Source organism: Melospiza georgiana, chromosome 1, assembly GCF_028018845.1.
Source record: "Melospiza georgiana isolate bMelGeo1 chromosome 1, bMelGeo1.pri, whole genome shotgun sequence".
In the NCBI taxonomy this organism is placed as follows: Eukaryota; Metazoa; Chordata; class Aves; order Passeriformes; family Passerellidae; genus Melospiza; species Melospiza georgiana.
This window is the reverse complement of record NC_080430.1, coordinates 116,002,281-116,012,183: the sequence shown is the minus strand read 5'-3', so window position 1 is coordinate 116,012,183 and position 9,903 is coordinate 116,002,281. Positions and strand designations below refer to the sequence as shown.

Here is a 9,903-nt window from a genome sequence, read left to right as displayed (position 1 = left end):
TAATTAGTATGTCAGCACTTGGCTGATAACAGGAGATCCTTGCTGCTTTAAATATGTTCTCCACCTCTGGCACAATAAAACGTCTTCCCTCTCCTTTACTCAGAGAAACGAACCTCTGCTGCTGAGATTTCATTGCCCAATGCTGGATGCACACAAACAAGAGCAGCTATTAAACCACGCTCTGAACCTCTTCCCTAGCAATCACATATTTGAAACAAATTAATTAATTCACAGCATTGAGCAAGTCAGGAATAGGTGTCTCTGTCAGCTGTTGAGATTGAAGAGCACCTACTGTGGTTTATGTTTTCAAGAAAGAATAGGAATTTTCTGATTTTGATAAGCCATTAAAGAAACCTAATATAAAGCAACCAAGTCTTTCTAATTAAAATGCCAGCATCATCTACATATACACTAAATCAATGACAATGTGAGCATATATCTACATAAAATCTATTAAAAATAAATTTATGTTACTATTGTTACATCAAAATTTAAACCGCCTTATTCTTGCTGAGGGAAAAAATTGACCATTTTGATATTTTCACCCTTTTAAAACAGAATTTTAATAAGTAGAAAATGTCAGAACTCACTTTCTTCCATCTGGAAATTATATTTATTTTTAAAATGTTGGAATTTTTAACAGAATTAAAATAATGAGTAAAGATGCTCCTAAAGTAGGGGGTGATATATTTTAATTTATATAGCCATTCTATCTCCAATATATCACAGAACTGCCTGTTAACAAGGCCCTACATGATAATATTTTAGTAAAACCTGACAAATATTTAAAGCATTCAACATGAAATTATTTCTCATAAGATTTAAAACATTAGTTTTGTGAAAATACAAAAACTGTAAAACAATTGTTAAAAAAACAGACCTTTTCTCATACTTATTTTAAATGTATATTCATTTCTCCTCAAGGGAATTTGATTCTTGTCAGTAGGTAAATTTAGGAAAAAAATGCTGCTTTGAAATGAATCTGACTTTTAAACTAATCTGTTGCTTCCAGACACTGCCAGAAAAACACCTTACATTCCCATTTCAAAAATAGTATAGATCAGCATAATTATTCAAATGATAAATACTTACATAGCATTCTGGTAGAAATGAATGATAATTCTTCTTTACTAGAAGATTAATTTTTATTTACTTACGCCTTGTATCCAGCTGCTTTGGATGGAAATGGGAATTGCAATTGAAATGCAAAATCCTTGCCTTTCAAGTGTATTTATTATTTATATAAAATTGCAATAAATGTTGTATACAGGGGAAAAATGTATCAAGCATTTTATATTTAAAACTGGTTTAATACCAAAGCTAATTTTACATACAGCTAATGAATGAATTCATAAGTCTCAGGATCCCAGACTGAGAATTTATTCATAGGCCATTTAATGATAATGATGCTTCAGCTTATTCTATTTCTAAGCAGTTCCTTAACTTTGAACTAGTTATTGAAGTAAATCAAACTGGCATGAAGAAAACATTTCTTTTGTCTGCTGTTAAAAGCTGTTTAATCATTTTGACAAGCTTTAGTTCTGGATGCATAGACAGTATTTTTCTTCCCAATTAAACAGTTTTCTTTAGAACTTAACAATCAAGAATATATTTCTTAAATATTATGAATTTTAGGAAGTTGTATTAATAGCAAATGTTAAATTTAAGCCTAAATACACGATGCTATTTACTTTGAAAGAAAACAAAAAAAGTTTATTTTAAAAGAGAAAAAAAGTAAGTTATGGAGATAAAATCTATTTAAACAATTCACTTGGCATAACACACTAAGATTTTGCTCAGTAATTAGTATGGAGAGATTCATTGCTTTCAGGAGGGATTCTTTTTGCCAGTGTTTCTTCCTCTCTGGCAGGGTGCAAATAATGTTGTGAGCTCCCATGAATCCATGAATTGAAAATCCCCTCATTTCAAAAATAAAAAAAAAATAACAACAATCAGCAGAAATATAAAGGAAACTTAGGATTCCAGGGAGAATTTTTAATAAAACTTCATAATTTTTCTTCCCATGCAGATGCCTGCATGAAAAAACCACCGAAGTTACTTCTGGAATCTTCCTTCATGGACAAAATAAGCTATCAGCAATGAAGACAGGAAAGAGACATGGTATAAATTGGTGTTTTCATTTCTGATATTTGCTTTTTCACACTGAGCTGCCTTCATGTTTCCATTATCTCTGATGACAACCCTGGGAGCTGAAAATGTAAGTTCTTGTTTTCCTGTAGGAATGTTTTAAGTATTGAGAAAACACAGTTCATTTCCCTCATGAAATGAAAAGTTAGGAAAGGTAGATGGATAGTATAAAGAATCTTTCAATACAAATAAGCCACTCTGAACAAGAACTCAAGAATAGCATTATCAGCTGAGGAAAAAGTAATGTGAGCGAGAAATCCATATATTTTCTTTGCAAATCTAACTTTAATGACCTCACACACTCCCCCAGAGGTTTGAAGAGATATCATCAGTTTTGCATTAGGAAGTGTAAAATCATTCAATAATGCATACAAAATACAATGTTAAACTCACAGGAATTTCCACTGTTCTAATGCTAATTAATTCATAGTCACTGTCTGGGACATAAAGAAGCAAGTACAATAGCTATGTAATTCTGTTATTTAAATAGTCATTAATAGGGAATCATCTTCTGCTTTTACAGAACAAACTCAGGGATACTGGCATACAGGAGCGAAAAGGAGGCAAGGGAATGTACAAAAGGGAGGAATTGCCAGTTAATGTATTCTGTGTCTGCTCTTGGCTATTGGCAGTGGTATTAGGGATATGGAATTAAGATAAAGTTAAATGCTTCATGGGCTCCATCCATTTTTCTTTATTGATGAGACCAAGCACTAAAGAATTATTGAAAGTAAATTAATGATGAGAAGAATGATGTAGAAGTGATGCAAATGGCAGTTTGCTAATAAATGTCACTATATAAATAATTCACTGGGAATGGTTAGAAATAAAGTGAATTATTGTAGTACTAAATGGATAATTCATTAATTAGAATATATTTTTGCATATAAACCTCTTTATCCCTATTTCAAAGAGGAACTAAAATAAATTTCTATTACTATCAAACAAACATTGCAGCAATGCAGGTGCAGTCAGGAACACTTATTTGCCACTCAGAAATGAACAGAGATTGGACAAGATCTGTGGGGCCACTGTCCATGAAGAATAAAAATCAGCTTTCCTACTTGCTCATCTGCAGTCTCTGCACTCTTTTTGGGTACTGCAGCAGCTTTCTGTTGTGTTTGACTCTCTTGTATTATGAATCTTATATTTAGAGTCTTGATCTTTGAAATTAAGACTAATTAGCCATTCCCAGTGAATATGTACGCAAGCAGCTATATGCTCATCCACTACAGACTGTTACAAGAACAAGAAAGCAGGAATTCTCTAGAATGGCCTTAGGAAGCATGGAAGCATGCTCCATGTTTCTTTCTTTTCTAAAGCGGAACCTTTCAACATTTTCCACAGTATTTGATTTGATCTCTAAAGTTCTGTCCTGAAGAGGAAAGAAATGCAGGCTTTGCACAGGAAAAACATCACAATTTGCATCAGCAAAGGGATGCTTTTGAATGGTTCTAAAGTGGACACCTGAAACACCCTAAATAGCAAAGAGTGGGCGTGTACATACCCACTTTCAGCCTTTGCAGCATAGCCCATCCACAATAGTCACAGCAGAAAAAAAATAGTGCATTGTATCAGGACAACATTCTGGCAGGAACTAATTATAATCTGGTTGGAGTGAAAAATACAATTTAACCTCTTTTATTCTTTGCATTACTTAATTTGTATAAAGGAATGACATCTTTTTAATTACAAATGAGTTTCAGATGTTCTTAACATAGTGAGAGTATATCAGACTTTCTGTCTGATAAACAAACAACAGGATTGCTTTGATTCAATCATAATTTTACTTTATTTCCCTGAAATTATTAATTTCCCCATATATGATATGTGCTTGCATTTTGTAGATTGTGGCATTTCTCTATGTGTACTTAAAATATAATACATAACACACTACAATGAACTACAGCTCATTAAAGACAAGATAAAAAACTAACACACATGACTTTCACAAGTGAAAGCAAATGCATATGAAGGAAAAGAAAATGTATGCAGAGATGAATACATTCACAAATGTATTATTGTTTCAAGGAAGCAAGCAAACTTGGATAACTAGGTCAGAACCAATGGAATTCTCCTCAATGGTACTTTTGGGAAACCTGATTTGGACTTGAAAGATTAAAGGTATATCCACGTCCATAAATGACTTTTTTTCTAATCATATCAGTACATAAATCCTATATAGCATAAGGACAGAACAACTCGAGTCAGCTGGAAACCCTACAAATGAATGAACTGATCTGAGAAAGTGCTCCTTGACATTCAACCTGATTTCAGAAATCAAACTCCTGCCAAGGTGTCTGTCTGCTTCATCCTTCCTTCAAAACTTGTACTCATCTCATCATTTCCAGGAGTAAATTCATCTAAAAGCAGGAATACCAAATGCAGCAGGACATCTAGGTGTGACAACAGTGCCTGGGATGTGAGACTTTGAAACATTATTTTAAGAGAGCCTATTTTTTGATTTTCCTTCTCAGCTGGGGAAGTGACATTACATGCATCCAAGCTTCCAGGTGCTTCTCTGAACCACAGCCAAGGATCTATAATATTCACATCTCAGTCCTTTAAGAAACAGCATGACTGTATCCCTCCAGCTTCAGAAAATGTCTTGCTATATTTACACATCTTTTGCAACACTGCTCTGCAAGTGTAGGCACAAGCTAAAGACTCACGTGGAGGCAGCCTTGCAGGCAGCTTGAAAAGAGTCTATGGGTTTCTGCACTAGTGCTTTTGCTCCCAAACACAGTGTATGACAGCAATGTGTGTCACGGTGTGCATACTGTTCTTCCATACGTGGTTTAGTACACAGGAGGCTTTGCAGGCTTTAAGGGCAGCTCTTGGTCACATCAAGGGCCACGTGTCCTGGTCATCGGTACGTGTTTCATGCTCACGGATCTCATGATCAATACCATGAGATGAAACTTAAAGATGAATCTTACTTTTGTTTCATGCGTTCCTGTTTTCTAAAGGGATAACAATACAAACTCTTGCTCTCACCTGGGCTGTTTCCCCATAAACCCATTGCCAAAATAATCCTATTACCTTTCCACATCAACAAGTTTGTCATGTATTAGCTATCATAAACCAAGATCAAAGGCTTTCTGTTCAACTGAAATAAGCTTCCTGAGGTCAGAAAAGCACTTTTTTCTTTTTTCTTAACTCCCACTATATCTGATTGTGACTAGATTGAAATGGCACCCTATTGAAATGTTCCACTCCTGTGGTTTTACACTTAGACTGTTTCCTCCTCACAAACATGGGAGTATCAGTGTCTGAGGATGTCTCCAGAAGTTCACGTTTCCAGTTTTTGCCACGGCCTTTATTCATTGCTGGGGATTTTCAAGGCAGCACAGATGGTTTCATCAGTTTGCCAACGTTCAGCTTAACTTTCTCCCACTGCATACCAAAGGGGATTAATGCAGCATAATGTGCGTTAGGAACTCTTCCCTGTTGAAATGTAAGTCAGCATTACACCTGATATTACTCCTCCTTTGTGTTACACAATGCCCATAGAACATGCTAGCACATATATAGGAATAATGTCTCCCATGATTCCTCTTAGCTGCTTTCAATAGACACTTCTGGTGCTACAACTTCCAGCTGCTTCTTTAATTTGCCTCTCCACAACAACTTGTCATTGCCCTGAAAATCAAGAAATACTCTTAGTATTGTATTACTTTCAGCCTTATTCATTTTACCTACTCCTAATTTTTTACCAGCAGTGGTCTGGACTCTGTGTAGAGGACCAAAGTTAAATGGCAAAAGTTTGGCTTATTTTATGTATCTTTAGCAGTTTCTTAGGGTCTGTACAGGACACCTGCCTAATGATTTATCTCTTTCTGCACTCAGAGTCTCATCCACCTTAACAAATCTAACTTTAGACAGTGTTGAGAAGCTTCTGCTGAGCAGCAACCCTGGTCATAGCTTTATTTCAATGGTCATAATTTTATTTCAAGATAAAATAAAGCACAGTCGTCCTTTGCCTTGCCCTTAAATCCAAACTAAGTATTTTACCCAGTTTTTGCTAATGTTTCAGGAATTGTATTAGAAACTATGAATACAATTAACACAGATAGAGAGAGGCAACTTGGTATGCAGGGACCACAAGAACCATGAAAGCTGGCTCTCTCCTGTCTTTCAAAAGACCAGAGTAAGTAATTGAGATCTCTCTTTCTTCACAAACACCAAAAGCTCCATGACTTCTCCTCTATCTGTAGAAGTAATTGGCTGCTTCAGATACTCGAATGGAAGTCTCACTGTCAGAATACCCCAGCTAAGGCCAGTTACTAGCTCCCATGCTGGGTGATCTCTTCCCCTTCAATTACATTTTTCTAAGATTTGTTATTTTCTTGCTCTACTAAAGATGTGTTAAACTTAAAACTTTCAGTTTAGGAGTCCTCATTAGCCACCAATCAAGTCCAGTCCTTCAGTGGCAGTGACAACCACCAGGTACTCATGTGCGCCGAGCAGTCTGTGTGCTGCCAGGCTTGGCAAGACAGCATGAGATCATTTTCCCTGTTAGGAGTCTAAACTTAGATTCTGTACTTTCACAGCTAGACTCCTTGTCTGTTAGGTAATTTGGTGTCTTTTATTCCAGTGAAGTATGTGCAGCACAAACATACCCACTGACTCCAGGCTCATTTCCATGATTTCTACATTTCAGGGCTTTCAATGCCTTGAGCCTGCTGCAAGAAATCAAGGGATTATTTGGAGAATACAGCAACCCCAAGCAGAACCAGCCCCCTGCCATTAGCTCTTAAGAAACATCATGACAACCTAATGCTAAGCTAAATATAGGGCACCATCTATGGGAGACAGCTCCACCTGCACTGCACTTGATAAGGTACTTTGATAGAAATGCTGTCTGTGATTGCAGTGATGAATGACTTGTCCCATGCACGGACACCTTCCACAGCACCTATGGCAGCAGGAGCAGCCCCTCTCCCTGCCACCCAGCAGGAGAATGAGAAAAAGATGGAGTTTACTAGACATGTAAAAATCCTGTTACAACTTAACTCTTGAAGAAATGCCTTCCTGCTGGCCCACATTTTGGTGATTTCACCAGCACTCTTCTGTCAAGCTTTTATATGCTCTTGCTTATGCAGCTTCTGTACAAATTCTGTCCTCATATATTTCACTGATCTGGAGGAACCAGCCACACAGATCTTCATTCCATGGCATCTAACAAGAGCAGCTGGAACTTTTTTAATGGGAAATGCTTTGGAAAAATATTGAAGTGACACCCCATCATCCCTACAATATAAACAGTAAATGCCATTTAGATTATTTAAGTCTTCTGTTAAAGAATACACAAAATTTAAAAAAAATTATATATTAATTAGTCTGTAAGAGTGCATAAGCATGAACAGGGAGAAAATTAGTATTAGCATTTGTTTCTTTTGCAAAGTCACTGTGTCACCTGCCCCAAGGTGTGCATGCCATCCTTCTCAGCTCACAGGGCAGGGACCTGCCAAATGTTGGTGGCTGGCTTGGCGCTGCTGCAGGTGTGGACTGAACCCACACATCAAAAAAGGGCAAAAAAGTAAAACGTTGTATTAACAACTCTCAGAGCAACAATACAAAACTAGAACTGAAATGGTTACAAAATTTGGAAATAAATCTGTTGACTTGAAAGCATGGTGGTGCTACAGACCACATTGGTTTCCTAATCAATTCTCCATGGAACCGTTTTCTAATTGCTTTCTTACTCTTTTTTAATTGGTTGTCAGGTGCCCAAGTGCTGGCAGGGAGACACATGGGGAGAGGTCAGAGCCTGTCCCATGTGGGACACAGTTGTTTCCAGACAGCTACAAAGTGATATACCACAGAATGCAGCTGAGCCCACCAGCCCATTGTTGGTGCCTCTGAAAAAACATATTTAAGAATTTAGGTTTAAAAATGTCTAATAGGCAGAGGAGTGGGGGAAATAAGGATGAGAGAGCAGCCATGTAAGCACTAAAGTGAGAGAAGAAGGAAGGGGATGAGGTTCTCCAGGCAACTGTGTGACAGAATCATGGTGGAGCAGGTAATTTCCCACTGCCTGTGAAGGACCATGATGGAGACTATGTACAGCCTACAGCCTCTGGATAATTCCTGAAGGAACATATGGTCTTTGGAAAGCCCACACTGGAGCAGTTTTTTCTTGAAGGAACTATACCATGTAGGAGAGATACCATGCTGAAGCAGATGAAAAGTGTGAGGAGAAAGAAGCAGGAGAGAGAAAATGGTACTGGAGTGACTGTAACTCTCCATTCCCCATCCTCCTGTTCCACATGGAAGGGGAAGGCAGAAGGACCAGGGATGAAAGAATAAAGTTTATTGTGGTAAAAAGAATACAGGGGAGAAATCTTGCTTTAATTAGTCCATGTTTCCCACTATCCATGTGCTTTCCTTGGCAATTAATTATATTAATTATTATATTGAAAGTTGAGTCTGTTTTTCCTGTGATGGTAACTGGCGAAATATCTCCCTACCTTTACCTCAGCCCACAAAGATTTTTTCCTCTTTTCTCACCCTGTCCTGTTGAGGAAGCAGAGTAAATGAGCAGCTGGGTGGGTGTCTGTCTGCAGTCCAAGGTCAACCCATCCCATGAATCACCTCATTTCAATATATTTTTGCATGCACAAACTCTACATATGGTCATGGCTTTAGGGGCCAGGTTGTGTCTGCTCCCTCCAGGACCAGTCAAGAAAATTACTTTTTCCTTGCACAGGGATACATGAAACATTCCTCAAAATACTGGAAATCCTCCTTCCTCTGAAGGGTGTCTCACCACCTGCCCGTGACCTACAATGTACTGGCTGCCTCAGAAATGGATGTCTGAGAATATCAAAGCTGTCACATTATTTCCTGAGATTTAATGAGAGGATATGGAGGAAGAGTGCACCGAATACCTGGGACAATTGGAAGGTTACTACAAATAAAATTTTTCAATGCCTGTAGAGAAAAGTACAAATTCTGGAAAAGGAAGCACCTATAAAATTTTTTGTGTTTTAGTTTGATATAATCACAAAAAATTCACCATTTCAATTTTTTAGTGGAACATGTAAAATAATTGATACTTCAGTAAAATGCTTCATAGGTGTAGAGATCTATCGAAAGCGAGACAGCACAGTAATAATCAATGTAAAATACAAAACACAGAGCATTGCATGATGAACATTGAGTCAATCCTATAATTGTGTTCAAAGATGTGAATAGGAATTCAAAAGTTTCAAATAAAGGACAAAACACCCTTCCAAGGGACATTTGTCTTGCCATTAAATATGCACTTTTTCAGTCTGAATTTATCTACCTTTTGTTTTCTGCCATTGATTTGGCTGAAGTTGTGTAGGATTCAAATAACTTAAGCATAATATTTCATGGACCTTCAGAGTTTTAAAAATTAAAATTTTCCAGGGCATCAGTTTTTTACTCAGTAGTAAACAGCTGAAGACAATTTTCCTAAGCCTGAGATGAGCTGATGAAGGATATATATTTTTACTATTAACCAAGATTTCTGATATGTTTTCTGCAAGCACCCCACAAGCAAGACAGCTTGAAATGATCATACTGGCTGCAATATGGTGGAACATATCAGAAACAGAATCTGGCAAATTCAAACTATCTCTTCTGAATATTTTTTTCATGACATAGTGAGTATCCTAAACTTCAAATAGCACTATCACACTGGTTCTAGAAATGTCTGCTGAGGATTTGGAAAAGGAAAGGCTAAATCAATATTTAAAACACACCAGAGATTTTTTTTTTAAAGAT

The 9,903-nt window shown here is 37.0% G+C and overlaps 1 protein-coding gene across 1 annotated transcript in view; it reads right to left on the bottom strand.

The window, feature by feature from the left end:
* The window catches only part of XKR4 (XK related 4), a 225,299-nt gene that overhangs the window by 13,461 nt on the left and 201,935 nt on the right, over positions 1-9,903 (bottom strand). The gene's annotated exons all lie outside the window — the stretch shown is intronic.